This window comes from Camelina sativa, chromosome 4, assembly GCF_030686135.1.
Source record: "Camelina sativa cultivar CO46 ecotype springtype chromosome 4, ASM3068613v1".
NCBI classification, from domain to species: Eukaryota; Viridiplantae; Streptophyta; class Magnoliopsida; order Brassicales; family Brassicaceae; genus Camelina; species Camelina sativa.
In genome coordinates, this window is record NC_141883.1 from 18,326,891 (window position 1) to 18,339,197 (window position 12,307).

Genomic DNA, 12,307 nt, shown 5'->3' on the forward strand with positions numbered 1-12,307 from the left:
ATAAGCAAAACACTAGATCAGGGGTAATTCTCGGGAATTTCAGAGATAGCAACTAAACAACTATTCAGGGCATAGATTAAGTACCAGTCTAGAACTCAAACATAAATATAAACTGATCCACTGTCGTGGTATCAATAACTCTATCTGATCGATTCTGTGCGGAAACGCGGAGCACGTGCTCAGACATCCGGAGCACATGCTCGGCGGTCCATAAACCCTAAACTGTCGTTTGAGCCCAGAATCGCAGACAAGCATTAAAGAACAGGAATGATAAGTTCACAAATCACCTACACATCAACTTTCGCAGGTCTAGGATAATTTGCCCACTAATGTCTTTTCTAGCAACCTATTACACTTTTGATGAATAGATAAACCTAGAATCATAGATTGGGTGATCAAATCAACCTAAGCATTAAGTCTAACAATAGTGAAGACAATCGATTATATAAAGCCCTATTTGTGTTCTGTTGCTAACCCATGAAACCCCTTTTGAAACCCCCAATCTAGCAAAGAAAACTACTCAGACATAGAGAAATGAGTAACCAACATAGATGAGAAATTCAATAGCATAAAAATAGAAAAATCACAAGGGTTCAGAATATGCTTCACAAGGTAGCCGCTCTTCTCCCTCTCACAAAAGCGTCGCTCAAAAACCAAAAGAAAAGGTAAGTCTATCTCTCTCCTAAAACCCTAGGTTAAATAGCATACAAGTAGAGAAAAATAAGGAAAGAATCCAAATTCAAATCTCCCTATTAAAAAAACGATCTCCTCCCTCTTTCTCTCACAAAGGATCGCCTAAAATAAGGGGAATTAGGCAGGGAATCGGCGCCCAGATGCTTGCCACGTGTCGTCATGAAACCGTAGAGTTGGGAGCATGTGCTCGGAAATCGGGAGCATGTGCTCATGGGTCTAAAATCAGCTTTTCTGCTCCAATTCAACTCCTTTCTGCTCCGATTGCTCCTGCTGTTCCAATCCTTGCTTTTAGCTTCCTAGCCTCTTATTATAACCTGAAAAGGACTCAAACAACTACAAAACTATCAAATAAACGGGGTCAAAGTGAGTCAAAACCGTAACATATCACTTGTATGCATGAAATGTCTAAGCTAAGAGTTTCAATTTCTCAATCAAATCCTAGCCACAAATCCATTCCTAATGATAGATATCTTAATAACTAATCCTAAAAACCAAATCCTAACCATCAAATCTCCCTAATCTACCTTTAGCCTAAAGACCCATAGATTAGATTTACTCACACATGATTATAGAATAAATCATGGTGAAAAATGCAAAACAAATGTAAAGAAAAGAAGAAATCATAAGCAAATATGCAATTTCAAAATCAAATTGAAGTTTAATCATCCAAATCACCCAAAAAATATTTAACAACAAGTGTATAGACCGCTTAAAAAGAGGTTTTGGTCCGAGTTGGGTCGACCCGGTTCGAACTGGGTGGGGTTTGGATCGGATCCGGTTTGGTTTGCTACATTTCTCATCTTCAAATCTTCATAACTTTCTTACCTTCAATCTAGTCCAGGCGGTTTCTCAGATGGCTGAGCTTTTTTTGGCACTTGATCCAAAACTTCATTTCACCTCCTTAGCTCCATTTGCTCCTTTTTGTACCTAAATCAACACCAAATGCAATGCAAATGCAAATGCTGATGCAAAATTACTTAAGTGCACAAAGTGGAAAATAAAGACTCAAAAACTCAACAAACAAGTCTTAAACAATGCAAAATAGAGAATAAAAGCAAGCTAAAACATGGTAAAATATATGTACATCAACTTCGTTCCAACAACATTGACATCATCCGGTCGCCTTGTGAGATCCCACACATCACTGCGAGCAAACTGTTCAAGTTCCTCCTGTATAGCCTGAGATTATTCAGCTCTATTGATGAAACAAAACAGGCAAACTGGACTACTTCAGAATCCTGAGGCACCTGCTGAATGATTGATCACTGTTTCTTCCCAGCTAAATGAAGAAAATCGATCTGCTTTCCCCTGGTAACTCTTCCCCCCCTGAATCTCGCCGATAACATCGTTAGTACAGTGATTCCGATGCACCTGAGACACAACCGGAAGAGGACAAACCTCTGAGGAGACAACAAGAGTTGCAGCAAGTGTAGTAGAGGAAGCAGCTTCCGAGCCATTAGAGGAGGCGTCAGGAAAAGCAAAAACAAGATCATAGGGTTGTGAAATCGGGGTGAACGCCACTCTCTGAAAAGAGATATCATCAAAAACCACATTGACAGTCTCTTGTACACAGCGCAGACGCTTGTTGTAGACACGAAACGCCATGCTGTTCCTAGAATAACCCATGAACAACCCATCATCACTTTTGGAGTCAAACTTTCCCAACTGATCTTTGTCTTTTAAGATGTAACAAACACACCCAAAAACATGAAAGTAACTGACAAAGGGAGTCCGACCCTTCCATAATTCCTAGGGTTTCTTGGAAGTACCAGGCCGAACAAACACACGGTTGATGATGTAACATGCAGTGTTAACAGCCTCATCCCAGAAGTGTTGAGAAACTTGATTCCCATGAAGCATTGCACGAGCCATCTCCTGCAGGGTTCTGTTCTTGCGCTCAAAGATACCATTATGTTCTGGTGTTCTGTGTGCAGAAAACTGATGAGAAATACCCTGAGCTGTGTAGAACTGATCGAACAACTCATTCTGAAAATCACCACCGTGATCACTGCGAATCCCTTTGATAGCCCACTTCTCACCTTTGATTTGTAAGGCCAGAATCCGAAAACACTCAAGTGTATCAGACTTTTTTCGAAGAAAACGAACCCATGTATAGGGAGAGTTATCATCAACCATGACAAAGATGAATCATTTACCAGTCAAGCTGTTGACACGAATGGGACCCACAAGATCCATGTGAACCAGGTCCAGAACACGACTAGAGCGAATGTCAGAAACAGCCTTGTGTGACACTTTGACTTGTTTTCCTTTGTTACATGGTCCACACACAAAATGATGATCAGATTGAAGCTTAGGTATCCCACGGACGATCTCTTGATGTGCAAGCTTTTGCATAGTGCGGATGTTTAGATGGCCCAGCTTTTGGTGCCACAACTCAGTATCTGTCGCTGTTGATGCAAGAAAACATTGTTCTGTTGATTTCCACATGTAGCAGTTGTTACCAGACCTCTTGCCCTCGAGCTTCACAGAGCCTTGTTGATCAACAGCTTTGGAATCCTTCTTGGTAAAGTTAACATCTAAACCTTCATCACACAGCTGACTGACACTGATGAGGTTTGCCTTTAAACCATCAACCATAAACACATCTTTGAGATTGGGTTGGGTGTTTCCACCAGTAACACCTTTACCTTTGATTACTCCTTTTGCTCCATCGCCAAAGGTAACACGCCCAACAGACACATCTTCAAAATCAGACAGGTTGGTGTGAGCTTTAATCATATGTCTTGAACAATCACTATCAAAGTACCACTTCTTCTATTCGTAACCATGTTGACCTTCAGCATGCGCCATATGACAGTACAAACCTCTTTTCTGAACATACAGCGGCTTGTAGGATCTCATGCCTCTACGGTACACCCCTTGCTGAGTAACCTTTGACATCCGATTGTTATATTCATAACATTGTTCCTTGAAGTGGCTGAGATTTCCAAAGTACCAACATCCATTCCTTCGACTTCGAGGTACACTGAATACGGGTCCATATGCATGATGATCTGAATAGGAATTCTGAGCAACATGGAAAGGATTGAACTGATGTGCTGCTGGAGCTGCCCTGTACGGGACTTTAGCAAAGGTCTGAATATTCCTTTGTGGAAGACTACCTCTTGTCTACTGATGTTTTTCCTTTGCAGATGTCGTCACTTGGACCTTTGATTCAGTAGGCACAACATCTTTGCTTACTGAGTTCAGACCCCTGACAAACTAAGTAGATGTCGAGGCATCATTTCCTTGATAACCAAGTCCCCACTTCACATTGCCAACTCTCCCACTGCTTAAAATAGTGTCAAGATCTTTTGTTCCTTTGCTCAACATTTTGATATTCTTCAGCTGTTCATCCAGTTTCTTCTCAAGTCTCTGAGATCTGGTCCTTTCTTCCTCAAGTTCTGTGGACAGCAGTGTGAGTTTTGACACCAAAGTCTCCTTTTCAGCCACCAGTTCATCATATTCCTGTTTCTTCTGAACAAGACTTGAAATGAGCAGGGTAACTTGTTCTTCAACCGACAAATCTGCTTCATCATCTTCTGAGTCGGATACCACAGTGGGTTGAACTTTCACAGCTTGTTCCCCTACTTTATTGTCTTCAATCACTCCCAACAAAGCCATATAGTTGTTAAGAATTTCGCCATCTTGCAAATCACCTTCGGATTCACTATCACTCCAGACAACAAGCGATTTGAATCTATTCTCCTTGGTGGGACATTTTGCTTTGGTGTGTCCATACCCTTTGCATCCATAGCATTGTACTGACCCTTTGCGCTTATTGTTAGGACACTCCACCCTGACATGTCCAAATCCCTCACATTCCATGCACTAACGATCTTGCTTATCACTCCTCTTAACATCTCTTTTTAAATCTGCTCTGCCTGCAGACAACGATCCTTTGCGCTGTCCACGCTCCATCTTCCGGAAAAATTTCCTAACCAGTAACCCAAACTTTTCTTCATCTGCAGAGTCTTGTGCCACAACAACCTTCTGAGTTTCAACAGCCTTCAAAGAAATGACTGAGTAGCTCGTTGTTCCTTTTTCTTCAGCTGTATCTCAAATGATTGCATCATTCCAACAACTTGACTAAATCTCAATTCATCTGAATTCATAGAGACATCAATGGCAGATCTGTGTGATAGCACTCAAATGACCGCTAGAAGCAGCAATAGTTTCACCTTCTTCCATGGACAGATTTTCAAAAGCCGAAGCCAAATTATCAAGACGTGTCCGTTTCACATTGGTGGTTCCTTCAAAGGTGACTTGGAGAATATCCCAAGCTTCCTTAGCTGCCACACATCCTTGGACACTGTTGAATTGATCCATAGGCAGTGAGTTGAAGATCACCGACAAGGCTTGTGAGTTGTGCTTGGATTCAGCTTTTTCTTCCGCAATCCACTGCTTCCGAGGTTTGGGCATCAACACACTTTTGTCGTCTTCCACTGTTGGTTCGGTCCAACCATCTTCAACTGCAAACCAGGCTTCCATACCAATGCCTTGAATAGCCTGTTTGACTGACACCTTCCAATGTCCATAGTGCTCTGAATCCAGTTTCAGAACCTTCGAAATCGCAACATACATTTGTGGTTTCTCCATACCTCTTGTCGCAAGATCTCACCAGTCGAAAAGACAAACATACTTTTATCAGGTGTCCGCTCTGATACCAATTGAAAAGGTATAGAGGGTTTACACCACAGACTTCTGCTTGGAAAACGCCATTCTAAAGCTTCTTTATTTATTCTTATAAAGCAAATCAATGAATACAAGAGTAAATCTAAGCACTCTTCTCTTTTCTATCTAACTAACCCTAGTATAGATCTATTTGTGACGGTCCTTCGGGACAAGTGGTCTTTGTGACGGTCTTTTGGGATGTGTAGACTTGGTGGCGGTCCTTGATAGGAAAATTGTTTCGCCTTTGCGGCTGTCCGGTTTAGGACATTTGTTTGGCTTTGGTGGCGGTCTGTTTAGAAATTTTGGCCTTCATGGCATTCCTGTTTAGAACATTTGTTGGCCTTAGTGGCGGCCCTTGTAGCATGTTGATAATCCTTGTATGGTCATGAGGTATTTCAGTGAGGGGATATGTGGTTGGTATGGCATTGAGATTTTTTACACGAGCCATGGGAGGGAGACCTAGATAGGAGATAAGACTCAGACGTGTTAAAAATTGTTTGCTCTAAGGACAGTTGGTCCTGAGCGGCTCTTGGAGGACTTTAGTTCTCCTAGTACCGTCACATTCTGAGACTTTGTGGCTCGAGAGTATGGCTTGTATATCGACTTCAAATGACGATCCGGGGCTGCGTTGTAGGGTGGTAACCCGAGAGACAAATATTGGACTTCACTTATACATATGGCATGCGGGTTTAGGCCCGATGAGGAGCCAATATTATGGCATGCATGCTAAGGCCTGATGAGGAGCCAGTAAAGGAAAGGCCAAAAATCGAGAGCAAATAATTCCTGGAACGTGTGTCTATCACCTAGAGGTAACCTTCATATATCGGTTGGAGAAGGTGCAGACCGTGGAGACGGTTGCACGGAAGTTCTTGGCTGATGGTTTTTCGAGATTCGAGGACAAATCTATATTGGTCAATGCAAGTTCGGTTCTTCGCGAGACGACTTAAGTTAAACGCTCGTTTTATTGCGTTCTGGTTTGGGAAAAACCCTTAGGTCGAATATATAAATGTAACTCGATGTGTTTGGCTGTTTTTAGTCGTTTTGCTAGAGAGAAAAGAAGAGAAAAAGTGTTCTTGAGCGTTCTTGGGAGTTTTTGGAGATTTCTAAAGCTGGGAAGGTGGTAGAAGCTAGCAGGGAAGCTGTTCTTCGTGGTTAGTTGGTCAGAATCTTCTTTTTTGCAAAGGTGAGTGCACAAAAAAGGTGAGTGCATGACCATGACTGATCTAATCTTGAGATTTTATAATTTTCGTGTTTATGTGTTATGTGGTTGTTATTCTTTGTTTGTTTGAGAGTTTTCGTGGTGTATGAGGCTTTGTGAGAGTCTTTTCTGGATTGGGATCGAGTTTGGTGCGTTTAGGGATGGATATCTGGTGTGGAGCTTCAAGGAGAACGATGCTCGACATCTGCGTCGTTCGACACTAAGAGTGTGTTGGTCAACACAGTTCGAGGACGGCGCGATAAAACCTAAGAGCATCGATCGATGCCATGTGGAGGTGACGATCGATGCAATTAGGGATTTTGCGAAATGTCGAGCATGCATCGGTCGATGCAGAGTTGGTGTCAGTCAATGCAGTCGAGTCTTGCATCGGTCGATGCAGGTTTGGTGTGGGTCGATGCAGCCCCAATCGGTGTCGGTCGATGCATTGGTCTGGTGTCGGTCGACATAACCTTTTCAAGACGCGGCTGGTGTCTGTTTTCCTAGTTTGATTATTTATTGTTGTTTGTTGGTTAGAGTTATTTCAATTGCTTGTGTGTATAGCCCAGTAAATGGGAATATTGTCTCACTGAATGTTTATGATAATAGTAACGCATCTCATATGTGTTGTGGTGCAGGTAAAAGCAAAGTATGATCGTGGAATCAAGGTGATGAAGAGGAGGATATTCTAGTGGCTCGTTGATGTGTTGTCTGGCTGTTGTTAGGTTATTAAAGTTGAGTCATTAGAATGTTATTAGATTGTTGGTTTAATATTTTATTATTTAGTTAAATTATTACTGTTATTGGTTAATTAATTATTGATTTATTGGTTATTAGTTTAATTGTATTGCTTAGATATTTCCGTTGTTTGGGTTGAACGTGGTTAAGTAGTTAGTGAGTATAGAATCATCAAATTGTTAATAATAATAAAAAATGGTCGGTCGTTTCAATTTTCCACAATCAAGCTTGATTTATGCAAGTGCAATTATCTCTAATAACACATGAAGTTCTTGTGAACCTATAGAGAAATGAGATGTGTTTTGCTCATTCGTTCCATTATGCTTTCTAATGATGCCCAACGTGAAACCGGAAAATCTCTGTATCTCAGGGGATGAAACTCTGGCACTAGCTCGTTGGTATTCAGGGATAAAATAGATTGATAATCCGTGCTGGTATTCAGGGATAAATTTTAAAAAATATATTTGGCATTTATATTGTAATTTTTGTTGTTGGTGTTAGTGTAGTGGATGTAAATTATAATATCTTGATAAAAGGTTTTAAAAATCTCGTAAAACTTTTTAAAAACATTAATTTTAGAAACCTTTCAAAATCATGTAATATCTTTTCTTGGTCCTCCACTTCTATCATTTAAGTAGAGGTCCAAAACAGAAATAATTGTCTTCTTGTTTTCTTTTCTTTTCTTTTTGTGATGCAACAATTCTATTTCGAGCAAAATAGTATTTGATTTTTAAACTTTGTTTGCAAACTAAACGACCTACTCTGGATTTAACTTTCTTTTTTTTCCTAACAAAGTAAAAAAAGAATATTTTAAACAAGAAAATAACTCATATAACCCTCACATTTTATGAGTTAGCTTTGTAATAAACATCTTAATTTAAGTCAATCTAGTTTTTCCCATTAAAAAAAGTAAAAAATAATTAAATAAATATAGTTATAAGGCATAAAAAATCAGAAATAAAAAATAAAAATTACCTAATTTGACACAAATTTACCAAAAATAACTGATTTAAACTCCAAACGAGCTTCAGAACTAAATTGACACAAATTTTATGTTAATAGTTCAAAAAACCTAAACCTTTAAAATACCCTTTTAATTTGAATTTTTTTTGGTTTCTTAGTTTTAATTTGAGTTAAACCGCAACCTAAATTTTTATTAAAAAGAATAATTTGGGCTTTAAGGGTTTTTAGAACCAGAAAATACTTCAACATTGTTTTCTTCTCCCTTCGACATTATTTTCTTTCCTGTGGGTATATTTTGAGTGTCTGGCGTTGGAGATTAACATATCAACATTGGGTGAGTATCTATGGGTCTGGTTTTACGAGTCTTTGTGGTTCTGGGTTTGTGAGTATTTGTCGACTCCGCGGGTGACCAGAATTTCCGGTAGCGTATTTGGCTCTCTGTTGGCATCATCAACCGGTACTGTTCTTCTTCCAGCCACAACTTCTTTCTTCCATTACTGTCAATTTAGACCATTAGTGAGTTTATACTTAATTCCTAGGCTTAAAATTGTCCAACGCAGATTTTCAATTTTGAGAGAGTCCTCCTTTTTATGTTTTCAGATCTTGCTCTGTTTTTTGTAACCAGCGTTTCAGTACTAATTTTCCGGGATAGGTTTTTGTCAACTTCATCGGATTTCTTTTTAGAGAAATTCTATTCCCGTGAAAGTGATAGTGTCTGAAATCAATTTTTATTGTTGTAGCCACAGATTTATGCCATTTTAATTCTTTAGTGACAGATTTTTGTGGATTAATTGTACTATCTCACATATTTTGTTTGCGATGGTGGTATGTAAGTTAGCTTATTTGTATCATACTCCCTCTATTTCACAAAGAGTGTCATTATAAATATATTTTTTTTTGTTTCATAAACAGTGTCACTTTATAATTCTAATGTGTTTTTACATTAATTTTCTAATTTACCCTTTTGCCCAAAGCTCATTTTCATTGAATTTAAACCATTAGTCACTTATTAAATAGGGGCAAATATGTCTTTATTAATTTGTGTGCATTGTGTCAAAATGACACTCTTTGTGAAAAAAAGGGAGTATTATTTACCAAAATATTGGTTTGTTTTTTTAGGAATGGCGTCATCCAGTGAAGTCCCCAAATATCATCCTCGACTATACGAAGATGGAAAATCGCCTTTGCTGAAGAGGAGCATAAATCACAATTATGAAAAATAAGACCCTTGAAAGAAGGATTAGGCTCGGATGTGTGGGATTCTTTGGAGAAGTCATCCCTTGGAGTGTTTTTAAAGCTTATTGAATTAGAATACACATGGTGCGCAAAGAATGTTCATTTCTTCCTCACGCATCAGCTGAGAGTCAACAACTTCCATGAGGTTTGGTTGTTGATTTATGATAGGCCCATCCGATTTTCTTTAAATGAATTTCGCATATAACATGCTTGAATTGTGATCCATTTGACGTCTCATACAACTTCGGTGCTGATCACCATGAGTTTTGGGCAAAAACAAAAATAGAAAAAAACATTGAAGGTCTGACGTTTAATGATTTACTAAAGGTGATTGATTTTTGCAAGACATGGACTACGTAGGAGAGGATTATGGTTAGGAAGATGCTTCCAGCTAAGAGGTCCGTGTTAGGCAGATGCTTCCAGTTACAGAGGATAACATGTATCCTACATAGTGCGACGCGGATGAAAACAAGGATCCAGACCTAGAGAACCTGATTGAAGATATTTTTTATAATCGTTTAAGAGCCAATGCTTGGGAAGGATTGAAAATAGTCAATGTGAGGAAGAAGAACCGAAAAGTAAAAGATGTTGAAGATGGTGAGATTAGAAGTAGTCAAAAGGAAAAGAAGTTGAAAGAGGTTGACTCTTGTGATGAGGAAGGAGCAGAAGTTCGAGACATGAAGGAGAAGTTGGGCAAAGAACATATGAAGGTTAGATTTTGTTTCATTTGCAGATTTGTGGACACAAGTGTTAATGTTACACTACAAGAAAACATGGTTAAATCCTACCAAATTTCCTACAAAAATTTTAGTAGAAAAAATTTCCTACAAAAAACTTACGATTATTCTACGATAAACAGTAATGTTAACTGGTAGTATGATTTTCTTACATATTAACTGGAAGAAATGTTAACAGGTAGTATGATTTTCTTACATATAAACGCCTGCAGGATGTTGTGGATGACCAGAAAACCTTGTTGGATATTTGGAAGCGGTTAGAAAAATTGAATGGGAATATTTCAGATTTGGACAAGAATCTGAGCAGTAGGATGATCTGTTTGGAAACTAAATTTGAATCCTTTCTGAAAGAAAGTAAAGAGCCAAAAACCAGTGCTGAGCCAAAAGAGGTCACTTCTGACAATAATGAAGATGATGAGGCACGTAGTAAAGCACATGTAAGTTATAATTTTCTTGTCTAGTACGATTTTTTTTTTTTTTTTTTTTTTGCTTCATGCGTGTAGTTTACTTTGAATTCTGATATTTTTTTTATTTCGCACTCTTGGATTGTAGAGATGAATGAAACTTGAAAGGAAGAATATCCCGTCTCACAAGTTGTTATGAAAGTTACTGTAACATCCGCGAACCAAAATCCCGGTTTAGGGATTGCATCGGTCGATGCATAGCCAGTTACTTCGGACGAGTTTAAGTTAAACGCTGCATTTTGGGTTTAGGGAAAACCCTTAAACGCGAGTTTTGTCGCATTCGGCGAATTTGGCCGTTTTTGAGAGAAAAGAAAAGAGAGAAAAGGTTCTTGAGTGTTCTTGAGGATTTTGGGTGATTTGAGGCTGTTCCTGTAGAGATCTGTAGCTGGGATCATTATAGAGCTTCCTGGAAGTGTTTGTTTGCTTTTGTAAGGTTCAGGATCATCTTGGCAAAGGTAAGCGCATGACCATGGCTTATCTAAGCTAGAGATTTCTCTAATCTGCTTGTTATGTGTTGTTAGACTTGTTAGAATGTTATGTGAGTCGTTGGAAAGCTTTCTTGTGGCTTGGGATCGAGTTTTGTGGTTGTAGAAAACGAAGATCCGGCGAGAAGCTTCGGGGAGAAACAATGCTCGGCATGTGCGTCGGTCGATCCACTTTGTCCGTCGGTCGATGCAACTTCGAGGACGGCGCGATAAACTTAGGGTTTTTGTGCTATGTCGAACATGCGTCGATCGATGCAATGGAAGCATCGGTCGATGCAAGTGAACCTTGCATCGGTCGTTGCAAGTGAACCTTGCATCGGTCGATGCAAGTGAACCTTGCATCGGTCGATGCATATCGTGTCGGTCGACGCAACCCCGTACTGGGGTCGGTCGATGCATGTTGGTGTCAGTCGATGCATGTTGGTGTCAGTCGATGCATGTTGGTGTCGGTCGATGCTTGGTCCTGGTTTGTTATTGTTGATTGTTGATTGTTGGTTGATGGTTAGAGATGTCTCTATTGCTTGTGTGTATAGCCCAGTAGATGGGAGGATTGCCTTACTAAGTGTTTATAAAATACTCATACATTGCAATTTGTGTTTATGGTGCAGGGAAAGGGAAAGTGTGACCGTGAAATCAAGGCAATGAAGAGGAGGATGTTCTAGGGACTCGATTGGATGTTGTCTGGCATTGCTAGGTTGCTATAGTTGGGTCATTAGAACATTGTTAGGTTGTTGGTTCTATGATTATTGTTGTTTGGTTATTTGATATTGGTTTCTTATTGGGTATATATTGGTTTTGGTTATTTCTGCTGTTGGTTGTGATTGTGGTTAGGTGGCTAGTGGATATGGGACCACTAGCTGTAGTTTATTTATTATTATTATTACTATTTATTAATTATTATTTATTTTTTATTTTTAAAAAAAACGGGTCAGGTCGTTTCAGTTTGGTATCAGAGCCTTTACGGTTCTAGGTTTGGGTTCACTAGGCTTTGTGCTGGAGATGTTTGGGATTGCATGTCTTGATTGATTATGTGACTTAGTCAATTGTGTGTGGCGTGGAGTCCTAGAACATCCACTTCGAGCCTACAGTGTGATTCCACGGTGAGTTTATGTTTTTATGTTA

The 12,307-nt window shown here is 39.4% G+C and overlaps 1 long non-coding RNA gene across 1 annotated transcript; it reads left to right on the forward strand.

Annotated features, from left to right (window-relative positions):
* Positions 1-8,447: 8,447 nt before the first annotated feature.
* LOC104780481 (uncharacterized) lies at positions 8,448-11,989 on the forward strand. The gene is made up of 5 exons (XR_766752.2): positions 8,448-8,720; positions 9,383-10,209; positions 10,449-10,673; positions 10,789-11,155; positions 11,794-11,989. It is a non-coding gene; the product is annotated as an uncharacterized LOC104780481 (long non-coding RNA).
* Positions 11,990-12,307: the final 318 nt, after the last annotated feature.